This window comes from Dysidea avara, chromosome 3, assembly GCF_963678975.1.
Source record: "Dysidea avara chromosome 3, odDysAvar1.4, whole genome shotgun sequence".
NCBI classification, from domain to species: domain Eukaryota; kingdom Metazoa; phylum Porifera; class Demospongiae; order Dictyoceratida; family Dysideidae; genus Dysidea; species Dysidea avara.
This window is the reverse complement of record NC_089274.1, coordinates 44,426,662-44,436,676: the sequence shown is the minus strand read 5'-3', so window position 1 is coordinate 44,436,676 and position 10,015 is coordinate 44,426,662. Positions and strand designations below refer to the sequence as shown.

Below are 10,015 nucleotides of genomic sequence, written 5' to 3'. Positions count from 1 at the left end.
GAAGCTGACGAAAGGATTCAGGACTTGGAATTAGAAATTCAGGAACTAAAGGATAAGTGTCAGGGTTTGGAAACAAAGACCTGAAAATGGATTGTAAGCAGTTGGAAGTGAAAGTGCAGAAACTCAAAGGCAAGCTACAAGAAAGTAAGAATAATGCAGCACAGCAACTTTTTCGTTTGGAAAATGTTAAACAGAAAGCTGGTCTAGTTAAACTTTATACAGGATTCCCAGATTTTGATACGCTGATGATTTTTTATGAGGAAGTCTTGAAGGACAATGCCGAAGTAATGCGGTTATGGAAGGGCAAAGATTGCAAAGATGATTTTGATTGTGTTAAGTGTGGATGGCCAAGTAAACTTTCGTTATTGGAGCAGTTTTTTTATGACGCTTGGGATTACCGGAGTTAGATCTTGCTAACCGATTTGGTGTGTCACAATCTTCAGTGTCACGTATAACCTTGACATGGATCAATTTGATGTACCACAATTTCAAGGCTATTGTGAAATTTCCATCATAAAATGTAGTAAATAAACACATGCCAGAGATCTTTAAGAAGGGAATATCCAAACACCAGGATCATTATAGATGTAACTGAGCTTGTTATAGAACGCCCTTCATCACTGTTACATCAATCGGCTACGTTTTCAAACTACAAGAACAGAAATACTGTTAAGGTACTGGTAGGCATTACACCAAGTGGTGTCATATCTTTTGTGTCACAACCCTATGAAGGTTCTATATCTGACAGAAAATCGGTAGAACTGAGTGGATTACTGCAAATGTTAGAACCTGGTGATGAAGTGATTGGCTGACAAGGGGTTCCTTATTCAAGATCTACTTGCCCCAATTGGTGTTCGGTTAAATGTTCCTCCATTACTGCAGTCCAATTCCCAAATGCTGCCAGAAGATGTGGCTGTGACAAAGAAAATAGCCCAGTTAAGGGTGCATGTAAAACGAGCCATTGGAAAAGTCAAAGAATTTCACATATTGCAGAAAATCCTTCCAAGTTCAATATGGGATTCTATTAATGAAGTTGTATTTGTGTGTTGCATGTTAACTAACTTCAGCCCCCCTTTAGTGTCTTAATCTTTTAGTGATTGTTAAAGTTGTACAGCAGTGATTAACTTAATTAATTTTAATAATGTTATATGTAAATTAATTTAAGTATCACAGTGCTAGTAATAAACTAAAACATTTTGTAACTATCCAACTACATTTACTGCAGAATCATAATGACTATGCCCATTGTGTATAATTAGTAATGGTTGAAGGTTGTAGGATTCCTAGTGTTTACACAGCTCTTCTGTAGATACTGGAATGAAAATTCCTCCTGTCATCTTAGGGATTGGAGGTGGCTGACAAGGAAACCTGCGAGTATAAGTAGCACTGTTACTTGCATCAGTTAACACAACTATATCTCTTTTAAGTCCAATGGCTAACAACCGAACTTCTAAATTGCCACCCCACTCTGCTGGATTAACAATTGGTTGCTGTCTCTTCAACCACTGGGTAGTCGATAAGCCATCCCCTAAACGAACCGCAGGATAATCACTCATTACTTTTACAACCATTTGTCTTAAATGCCCACTAATGATCCTGCAACCTCTACTGCTGTCGTCAACAAATCCAGCTTGGTGGGCTACAGCATGGTACAGGCAACTGTCGTCACCATACACTGAATGCTTCTGTAAGTTCAGAGTCTGGAGAACACAGGAAAGTGGCAGTAAACTTTGCCTTGTTATGGAGATGATCTCCGCTTCCTCTTTTTTCGGTACAACAGCAGGTAGATCAGTCTGTGAAAGGGTAACTGGTGTAAAGGTTGTTTTAGATAATGGTGCAGTAGTCTTTGATAAAGAAACAGGTGTAATGGCCATCATTTTAGATATTGGTGGAGATATCAGTGGAGTAGCTTTTACGGTTGATGTTTCAGATACTGGCACTGGCAGAGTAGTCTTTGATAAAGAAACAGGTGTAATGGTCATTGTTTTAACTAATGGTGGAGTAGCTTTTACAGTTGATACTTTAGATACTGGTGGCTTGGTCTTTGATGGGGAAACAGATGTGATGGTCTTTGATGGGGAAACAGATGTGATGGTCTTTGTTTTAAAAACAGGCAGATTAGTCTGTGACAAAGAAACAGAGGAAATGGTCTTTGCTTGAGACTTTGTTATAGGACTATCAGAGAAAATCATACAAGACACTATAGATGGTAAAAACTGTTTGAAGTAGAAAGCATGAGCTTTCTGTAGTGCTGATTTCATATCATAGACAACTCATTCTACAAAGACATTTTGAATCGGTGACCACACCACAAAGTCACACCAGAAAAGCTGAGTGACGTACATCTGGGTCTGCACTTGATAATAATTATTATGTATGGAATTTTGATAAAGGCATTGCAGTCTTGTCTAACACAAGACAGAAACTAGGCACTTGTTTGCATGCTACATTAAATAGCATATTTTTTCATGAAAAAGGACATTTCACCTCTAAGCACCCTCTCTTGTAATGTTCTTCTGAAGAATCATAGACAATTCCATCAGGACTTGCAGCAAGCCAAGGCATAGATGGGTGCACTGACAAACCACATGAATTGACAACAACAGATTTACCCATTTTACTTTGGTAATCCACATACGACTTAATCGCTAGTGATTCATTATCATTGCCATAGCGAATGGCAGGAGTATCAATGGGCCTAGGAGATAATTATTTCGAACAAAAGCTTTGCAACTAGTAGTAGCCTTCCGATGACACACTTCTTTCATTATCGATGCTGTGATCCTAAGTTTCCTTTCTTTGTGCCAACATTCAGGGTCTGACTGGGACTGTGTGTTTGCAGCAAGTTGTCTACAAGAGTCTGGGTTCAACCAGACATGATTATGATACAGCTTGTCAACCAAATCTTGCTGCTGTACAAGCGTAACCTGATCTTGGAGAATGCAAGACTTGCTTGCATCTGGAGCACAAGCATATGAATGATCCAGACTAATGGATTGCTGTGCTGTAGCAAGCTCACTTAAAAATTTCTTCTTTTTTGCAACTGCTCGTTCTAGTCGCTCTTGTCTTTCACTTTGCATCACTTCTATTCTATTTCGACAGCAGGTGGTACGTCTTCATCTAGTAGTTGGAGAAAACAGGAAGTTCCATATCTAGTTAGCATTGCTTTAGTTTGGCTAGCCTTTTTTTTCTCAGACTGGGTGGAAGCTAATGAAACAGCTTCATCAGCAGCAGTAATCTTGCACTGCTCAAGCACAGCTAAACGGTTATGTAGATTTCTTGCCTTATTCGGGTCAACGATTCTGTTTGAAACAGGTCGACAGTCCCAAGAATTTACACGATGAACTTTAGATCATTTGTCAGTGCCATATTCTGTCTTACTTACACAGTTACTTCATCAGTTGGCTGAGGCACAACATTTCGTTTCCTAGGTCGGTTCCACATTTGCAGTCTATCTGTACAACCTTTCAACTCATCTTCATATAATCCTAGGTAAACGTATTCTTCCAAGCAGTACAGCATTGTTGTCACATGGTTGCAACCCAGCTGGACAAGCACAGTGTGCACTTGTAACATGTGCAGTAGATTCATGAAGAAAAACAACAGTTGTGTACACACGGTCCTTGCGCATAGATGGTAAAACAGTAGCCCCGACACAAACATAACCAGGCTTTTGTGGAAAAAGATGATATTTCATATCCTGCACATGACCATCTTTAAAAAAAACATAGGCTTTACTAAGTGTTCTAGTGTACTCAATCGGTACAGATTGTTCAGCACACATTTGAAAAACCTCTTCATTCGAGCTGTCTGGGCTTTTTTCTGCAATCTCTTCTAAGTAGCTGACCTTCTTAAGATATACCTTTCTATCAACTATAAGATGGTAAATTGTACTAAAAGTTACTTTAGGCAATTGGTATAGTTGTGAAGTCCATTGTGGGTAATCATATTCCGGGAGAGATCTAAGTATGTCATATGACAGTGGTAACATTGACATCAATTTCTTCTGACAGTTAACCCCTCTGTCCGGGTCGACCAGGTATTGATCCCAACCATACTTGATATAACAAAGCATCCTGCAAGAGAAACATATAGCTAGATTAACTGTTATAAGTGAAAGCTAACTGATGAGCCCAAGTAACAGTTATTCAGCTGTCATGTACTAAGAAAATCGTACTGCTATTAGAAAAGATGCTTTACCTTTCAACAAGATCTGGTTTTTTACCCGTCACTGGTGCTCCACGACAGGCCAACCATCTCTTCAGTTGATGTATGTTCAATTCTTGTGGCTGTTTACTATTGAGTGACGCACCGGGAATATCACTTTCGGTCAGCACCAGAAAGCCGTCCAAAGCACAGTTCTTCATGAAGGGATCATTGTCATCTACTCTAGTGATAGCTGTTTCACAGTCAAGTTCACTGTCATTCTCGGTCCAGTGAAATCTACACGTTCCTAAAAACAAAAATCCAGACTGCAACTTTGGATCAGTCTTGTTTTTCAGCCGTACCTTCGTGAATAACACCCTCGACACCGTCTATAGTACGTTCGCGTTGAGCTGAATCCTGAGTTGTTGATTAAGAAGCCATACAAGTTCAAAGGCTTTAAACATAATGTTTATGACGCATTTATTCGTAAGCCCATGTTACGGGCGCGCACTTAATTGTTGAGAATATGGCGTCCAGTGTACCGTCAGCGAGTGCGGAGCGAAATCCTTTTGGGAAGACGTTAAACAGCCAAACGAAGTATCTACTTATGAAACTATGGGAGTACTTTAAGCAAGAAGCGAAGAAATGTAAAATTTCTATCAACATCACGGAGAGAATCTCGAAGGCCACCGGTATTGTATCATGCCTTCTTTGCTGGGTTTTGGCATACATTACGCCACGCAGGGATTTCAAGGACATCCATTAGAATGGAGCACCGCTAGAAAGGCGATTTATTTACGCCAAGAAAAAGGTACAAAATGCACTTTACACAAGCCCGCTCAATTCTGTAATCGTCAGGTACAAATGTTCACGAGTCCTTGTTGATACAGACAGTTTTAACCCAGATACTATCAGACAAGATCCATTCATTGTACGGAAGGGAGGAAATCTATCGCTCTGAAAGATTTTGGTAAGTTAAATTTTGAAACCTGGAACTTTGTCACTTACTCCGTCTTAGGCCAAACTTAAGAATGATGGTGTTTTCTCTGGGGGTAGAACATTGCTTTAAAGAGTGATATGGGATTTAAGTACAAGACAATTAATGACAAGAGGTTAGCATTGAAACTGTTTGTGCTTTAATTTCACTACACGTATGTGCAGGGTATGCTATGAGCAGCCCTGCACAGTCCATCAGTATCATAAATATTAAAGACGAACGAGGTGCAACAGAACTGAAGGAAGACCAGTTGTGTATTTGGATGAGACTTGGGTAATGAAGAACTTCTAGAGCAATTCCTCATCCAAATCGGCAGTGATAGTGAAGATGGTGATGGTGGTATTAATGAATTGTCCACTAGCAGCAGCGGGTCCAAGTCTTCTTCTGGGCTTACTTCATCTGATGTAAGATTGTTTGATATTTGCAGCATTGGTGTTATAACTTGATTTTGTTCCCCAGGAGTCATCAGGTAGCTGGGATTAAACTCTGTGAAGTACATAAAAATACAGATGAAGTACGTGTAAGTGTGTGCACTTTAATAAAAAATATCATTGCTTTATTGTGCTATCCGAAGTTGAACATACCATCCCTTGTATATTTAATCAGTGCAGGAGTGTTTGGAAGTCACTACAGGTACTATCAGCCCAAATTCATACAAACAGTATTATTTCATTTGTTGAAACTTTTAGAGTTTTTTGGGAATGTAACTTCAAAAACAAAATGCTGGCTGGAAAAACTGTGTACATGTGTGGCGAAGTGATGAGAAAAGTATTAAAATGACAAATTGACTAAATGGGAACAGAAGACGATAGTCAGCTGTGGTGAATAATGTGAAGTAAAATACATGTTGTTTGGCTCACTTGCAGGAACACCAATGCTACATAACGGATTTTGAACTGTTATAATTTGGTTTTTTTCTGTTTTGAGGCTGAAGAATGTTTTACCTGAATATAAGCTGTTTTACACACACAAAATCTGTTTTATTTTTCTTGTAAAAGTGTATTACAGCCTCTTACATAAGGGATGGTGAAATCATGCGTGTTGAGGGCGGGAATGTGACGTCTGGCTTCGCCACAAACATGTGTCAACACGACCATCAAAGGGCCGCGCTTTAGAGGCTTCCCCATTGAAAATGTATGGCGAAACTTTACAGTGCCATAACGGGAGTGTCTTACATTCGAATGAAGCGCTTTTAATATATTTTTAGCGGATCGAGAAGCGCTACGTATCGAGCTATACAGGAGCCCCATGCGATGTAGCAATCGTAAGTTATTAATCGTTTTTGAGGGTTCAGCTCAACGCGAACGTACTATAATTCGCTTGAAACCTCCATTGCTCCAATCACTTCAATGCACACTTCCCCCAACTAACACGGCCATTTTGTTTTGTGATTATGACACGTCATTGTGGATACGGCCCATTGGGCAGACAAGTTTTATTTGATTCGTATTGATTTAAGTACAAATTAGGTTGCATTGATTGTGTAATAATTATTGTAAATCGTGTAAAATACATCTGAAATTAACATTAAATCTTCTAAAGTACACCTGGTACTAAGATTGTAAAGCATACATATAGTTCATATGTTAAAGATAAGTACTGGTGATGGTGATTTGATCTAGTTTGATGCCTTCACTATAATATTATGATGGTGGTGATGGGGTTTGATCATGTCTTGTATTTTCATTATACACTGATGATGGTGTGTAATCATATTGAACTGTGATGAAGTGCAATTGTGTGTGACATGTTGATCATACCCTGAAAGTGATGATGGGATGTTATCATGTGCAATGTCTCGATTATATTCTGACAGTTGTGATGGAGTGTGATCATGTGGCATATCTAGGTCATATATTGACAGTGGTGATGGGGTGTCATCATGTGACATGTCTTGATCATACCCTGACAGTGGTGATGGAGTGTTATCACATTCAATGTTTTGATCATACTCTGATAGTGGTAATGGGGTGTGATCATGTGTTGTGCTTTGATCATACCCTGACAGTGGTGATGGAGTGTTATCATGTTCGATGTTTTGATCATACTCTGACAGTGGTGATGGGGTGTTATGATGTGCGATGTTTTGATGATACTCTGACAGTGGTGATGGAGTGTTACCATGTTTTGATCATACTCTGATACTGGTGATGAGGTGTTATCATGTGGCACGTCTTGATCATACTCTGACACTGGTGATGAGGTGTTATCATGTGGCACATCTTGATCATACATTGACAGTAGTGATGGGGTGTTATCATGTGTCATATGTTGATCATAACCTGATGGGGTTTGATCATATCTCATATATTGATGAAACGCTAATGATAAGAATGACACGTGATTATGTGTCATGTCTTCATCATATGCTAACAGTGATGATGAGGTTTGATTGTGTGTTAGCCCTTGATCATACGTTGATGCTGGTGTTCTCCTTTGTGTGTACCCTTGGTTTATTCATTTTGTTCATCAGAACTAATGTTTGCTTGTCTTCTTCGCATGTATTCACGGTGTCTACGTCTCCTTTCTTCAGTCTCCGTAGGTGTTTCTGCAGCTCTCTGCATTCTGTACAATTCTCTTCTCCTAGCATTCCTACACTGTCTTACATCGTTGTCAGCCATGATTGGTGTCTTCCATTATGAAAACTGGTAGCAGCACGTGGTACATGAGGTTCTATACGAACACACGTGCGAAAAGAGAAATCCTCGCATTGTACAAATAAGAAATTCCAGTAATCTACGCTGTTAATTTATTGTGACATTGACAATGACAAGGACACATACAAATAAGGAAGTCCAGTAATCTACGCCGTTCAACTTGACCGTGGCATTGATGATGACAATTACAAATAAGGAAGTCCAGTAATCTACGCCGTTAATTTGCCCGTGGCATTGACGATGACAAGTACAAATAAGGAAGTCCAGTAATCTATGCCGTTAATTTGCCTGTGGCATTGACGATGACAAGTACAAATAAGGAAGTCCAGTAATCTACGCCGTTAATTTGCCCGTGGCATTGACGATGACAAGTACAAATAAGGAAGTCCAGTAATCTACAACATTAATTTCCTCCATGACATTGACAATGACAGACACTTCTTGTTATACTATCGCGTTCTTGTGTGACACTAAACAACTTGTAAGGTTTGTTTTTCATATATAATCGTGAAGTTGCCGTATACTGACAGCTTTTCATATTTAATCATATATTGCCGTGTAATGGACAATGACTGACAGCTCTCTCACTAGTGTGGGGCTCGCTTAGGCTCGCCCCAATAACTGGGGCGCGCGACACCATTTTTTTCTTTTGGCATGCGTGAATTGCAGAGGTGCTTTTCGAACAGTTCTTGATTCGAAATGCTGCGTAACGGGTTGAACATAGCTGACAACGAAGTGTAATGGATACTTCATTTTTCAGATGATAATTGGGGCTCGCGGCGCCATTTCAGATGTGGTGTGCGTGGGTTCACCAGTCATAATTATTATTTACAAAAAAGAAGTTAACAAACAAGTACGCAGAAAAATTTGGAAATTTCAACTAGAATAGGGACCATAACACATCGATAAAAAAGTACTGAAACAAGCTGGAGTAGTGCACGATATTGATTCACAGTAAAACTATAAGAAGTGTTATATCCTTACTGTGCTCAAGATACCATAATGGAAATGCACAGTAGGGATATAACACTTCTTATAGTTTTACTGTGAATTAATATCGTGCACTACTCCAGCTTGTTTCAGTACTTTTTATTGATGTGTTACGGTCCCTACTCTAGTTGAAATTTCCAAATTTTTCTGTGTACTTGTCATTTTCACCACAACAGGTACACAAACAAACATCAAGACACACGGTAGTGTATCGTGCGGCCCAAGAAGCCGGCGCGCCACACCCGTGAGTATATTGACAGGAAGAACGAAAACGTCATTTTCACACCTTTGTATCTCGGTGATCACTTATCTGATTGAAACCAAATTTGCTACACAGTTGCCCGCCAGCTAGGGGAGTCTACATTCCAAATTTGAAGGAAATCGCTCAAGCCATTTCCGAGATACGAGCTGCCAAAGTTTCGTTTTTTTTCTTCTTCGTCTTTTCGCACACTTGCAAAAATTGCTATAACAAGCAAACGCGTACTCCGATCGCCTTGAAATTTGGCACACAGAAAGGGAGTCCAAAGGCGAATCCTAGCATCAAATTTGGTACAAATCCTATGAAAGGTTCAGGAGTTATGACCGATTATTCGCGTAAAACAAGATCGATTTGTTGTCACGCCTACAGGGTAAACCGCTTCATGGAATGAGTTGAAAATTGCTATGTAGATGGAGTAACCATCGTAGGAGTGCCTTTTGGTGGTTTGAAAGGAATCGAGATAAAGACCACGGAGATATGACACAAAACCCAACCTGTGTCACAATCACGCGATCGATTTTTATGAATAAAAAAGTATTAGTTTTCACGCCTACTAGGCAAACCGCTTAGAGCAATGAGCTGAAAATCGGTGTATAGCTGGAATAATCTTCATAGAAAGTCCTTGCAGTAGTACAGAAGAATCGAATTACAAACCACTGAGTTATGATTCGAAAGCCAACTCCGTGTAGCAAATGCGAGATCGAGATACTCTAATAGAACAGTCACCCTAATAGAGCATTCGGATAATTTATTTATTCCGTTATAGAATTTTATTACATCACAAGTTATTCTGTAGGGAGTTCAGCTGCAAACAGTTAATCTTATAGACAGTTCAGCAAGAAGACAGTCACCATGTGGAGAGTTAAGCAAATATATCACTATAGAGATTCAGAACATTACAAGTCACACTGAAGAAAGTTCAGCTATAAACAAGTCATGCACTGTGTAGAGAATTCAGCTACAATT

The 10,015-nt window shown here is 39.5% G+C and overlaps 1 long non-coding RNA gene across 4 annotated transcripts; it reads left to right on the top strand.

Annotated features, from left to right (window-relative positions):
* The first annotated feature begins 4,540 nt into the window (after window positions 1-4,540).
* On the top strand, window positions 4,541-6,163 carry LOC136251180 (uncharacterized). Of its 4 annotated transcripts, none has more exons than XR_010698972.1 (7): window positions 4,541-4,838; window positions 4,891-4,957; window positions 5,005-5,116; window positions 5,165-5,258; window positions 5,308-5,547; window positions 5,603-5,776; window positions 5,833-6,163. It is a non-coding gene; the product is annotated as an uncharacterized lncRNA (long non-coding RNA). The 4 variants fall into 4 exon arrangements; XR_010698971.1 differs by having other exon boundaries at window positions 4,544-4,957; window positions 5,603-5,663; window positions 5,718-5,776; XR_010698970.1 differs by having other exon boundaries at window positions 4,545-4,957; window positions 5,603-5,657; window positions 5,718-5,776.
* The last annotated feature ends 3,852 nt before the right edge of the window (window positions 6,164-10,015 follow it).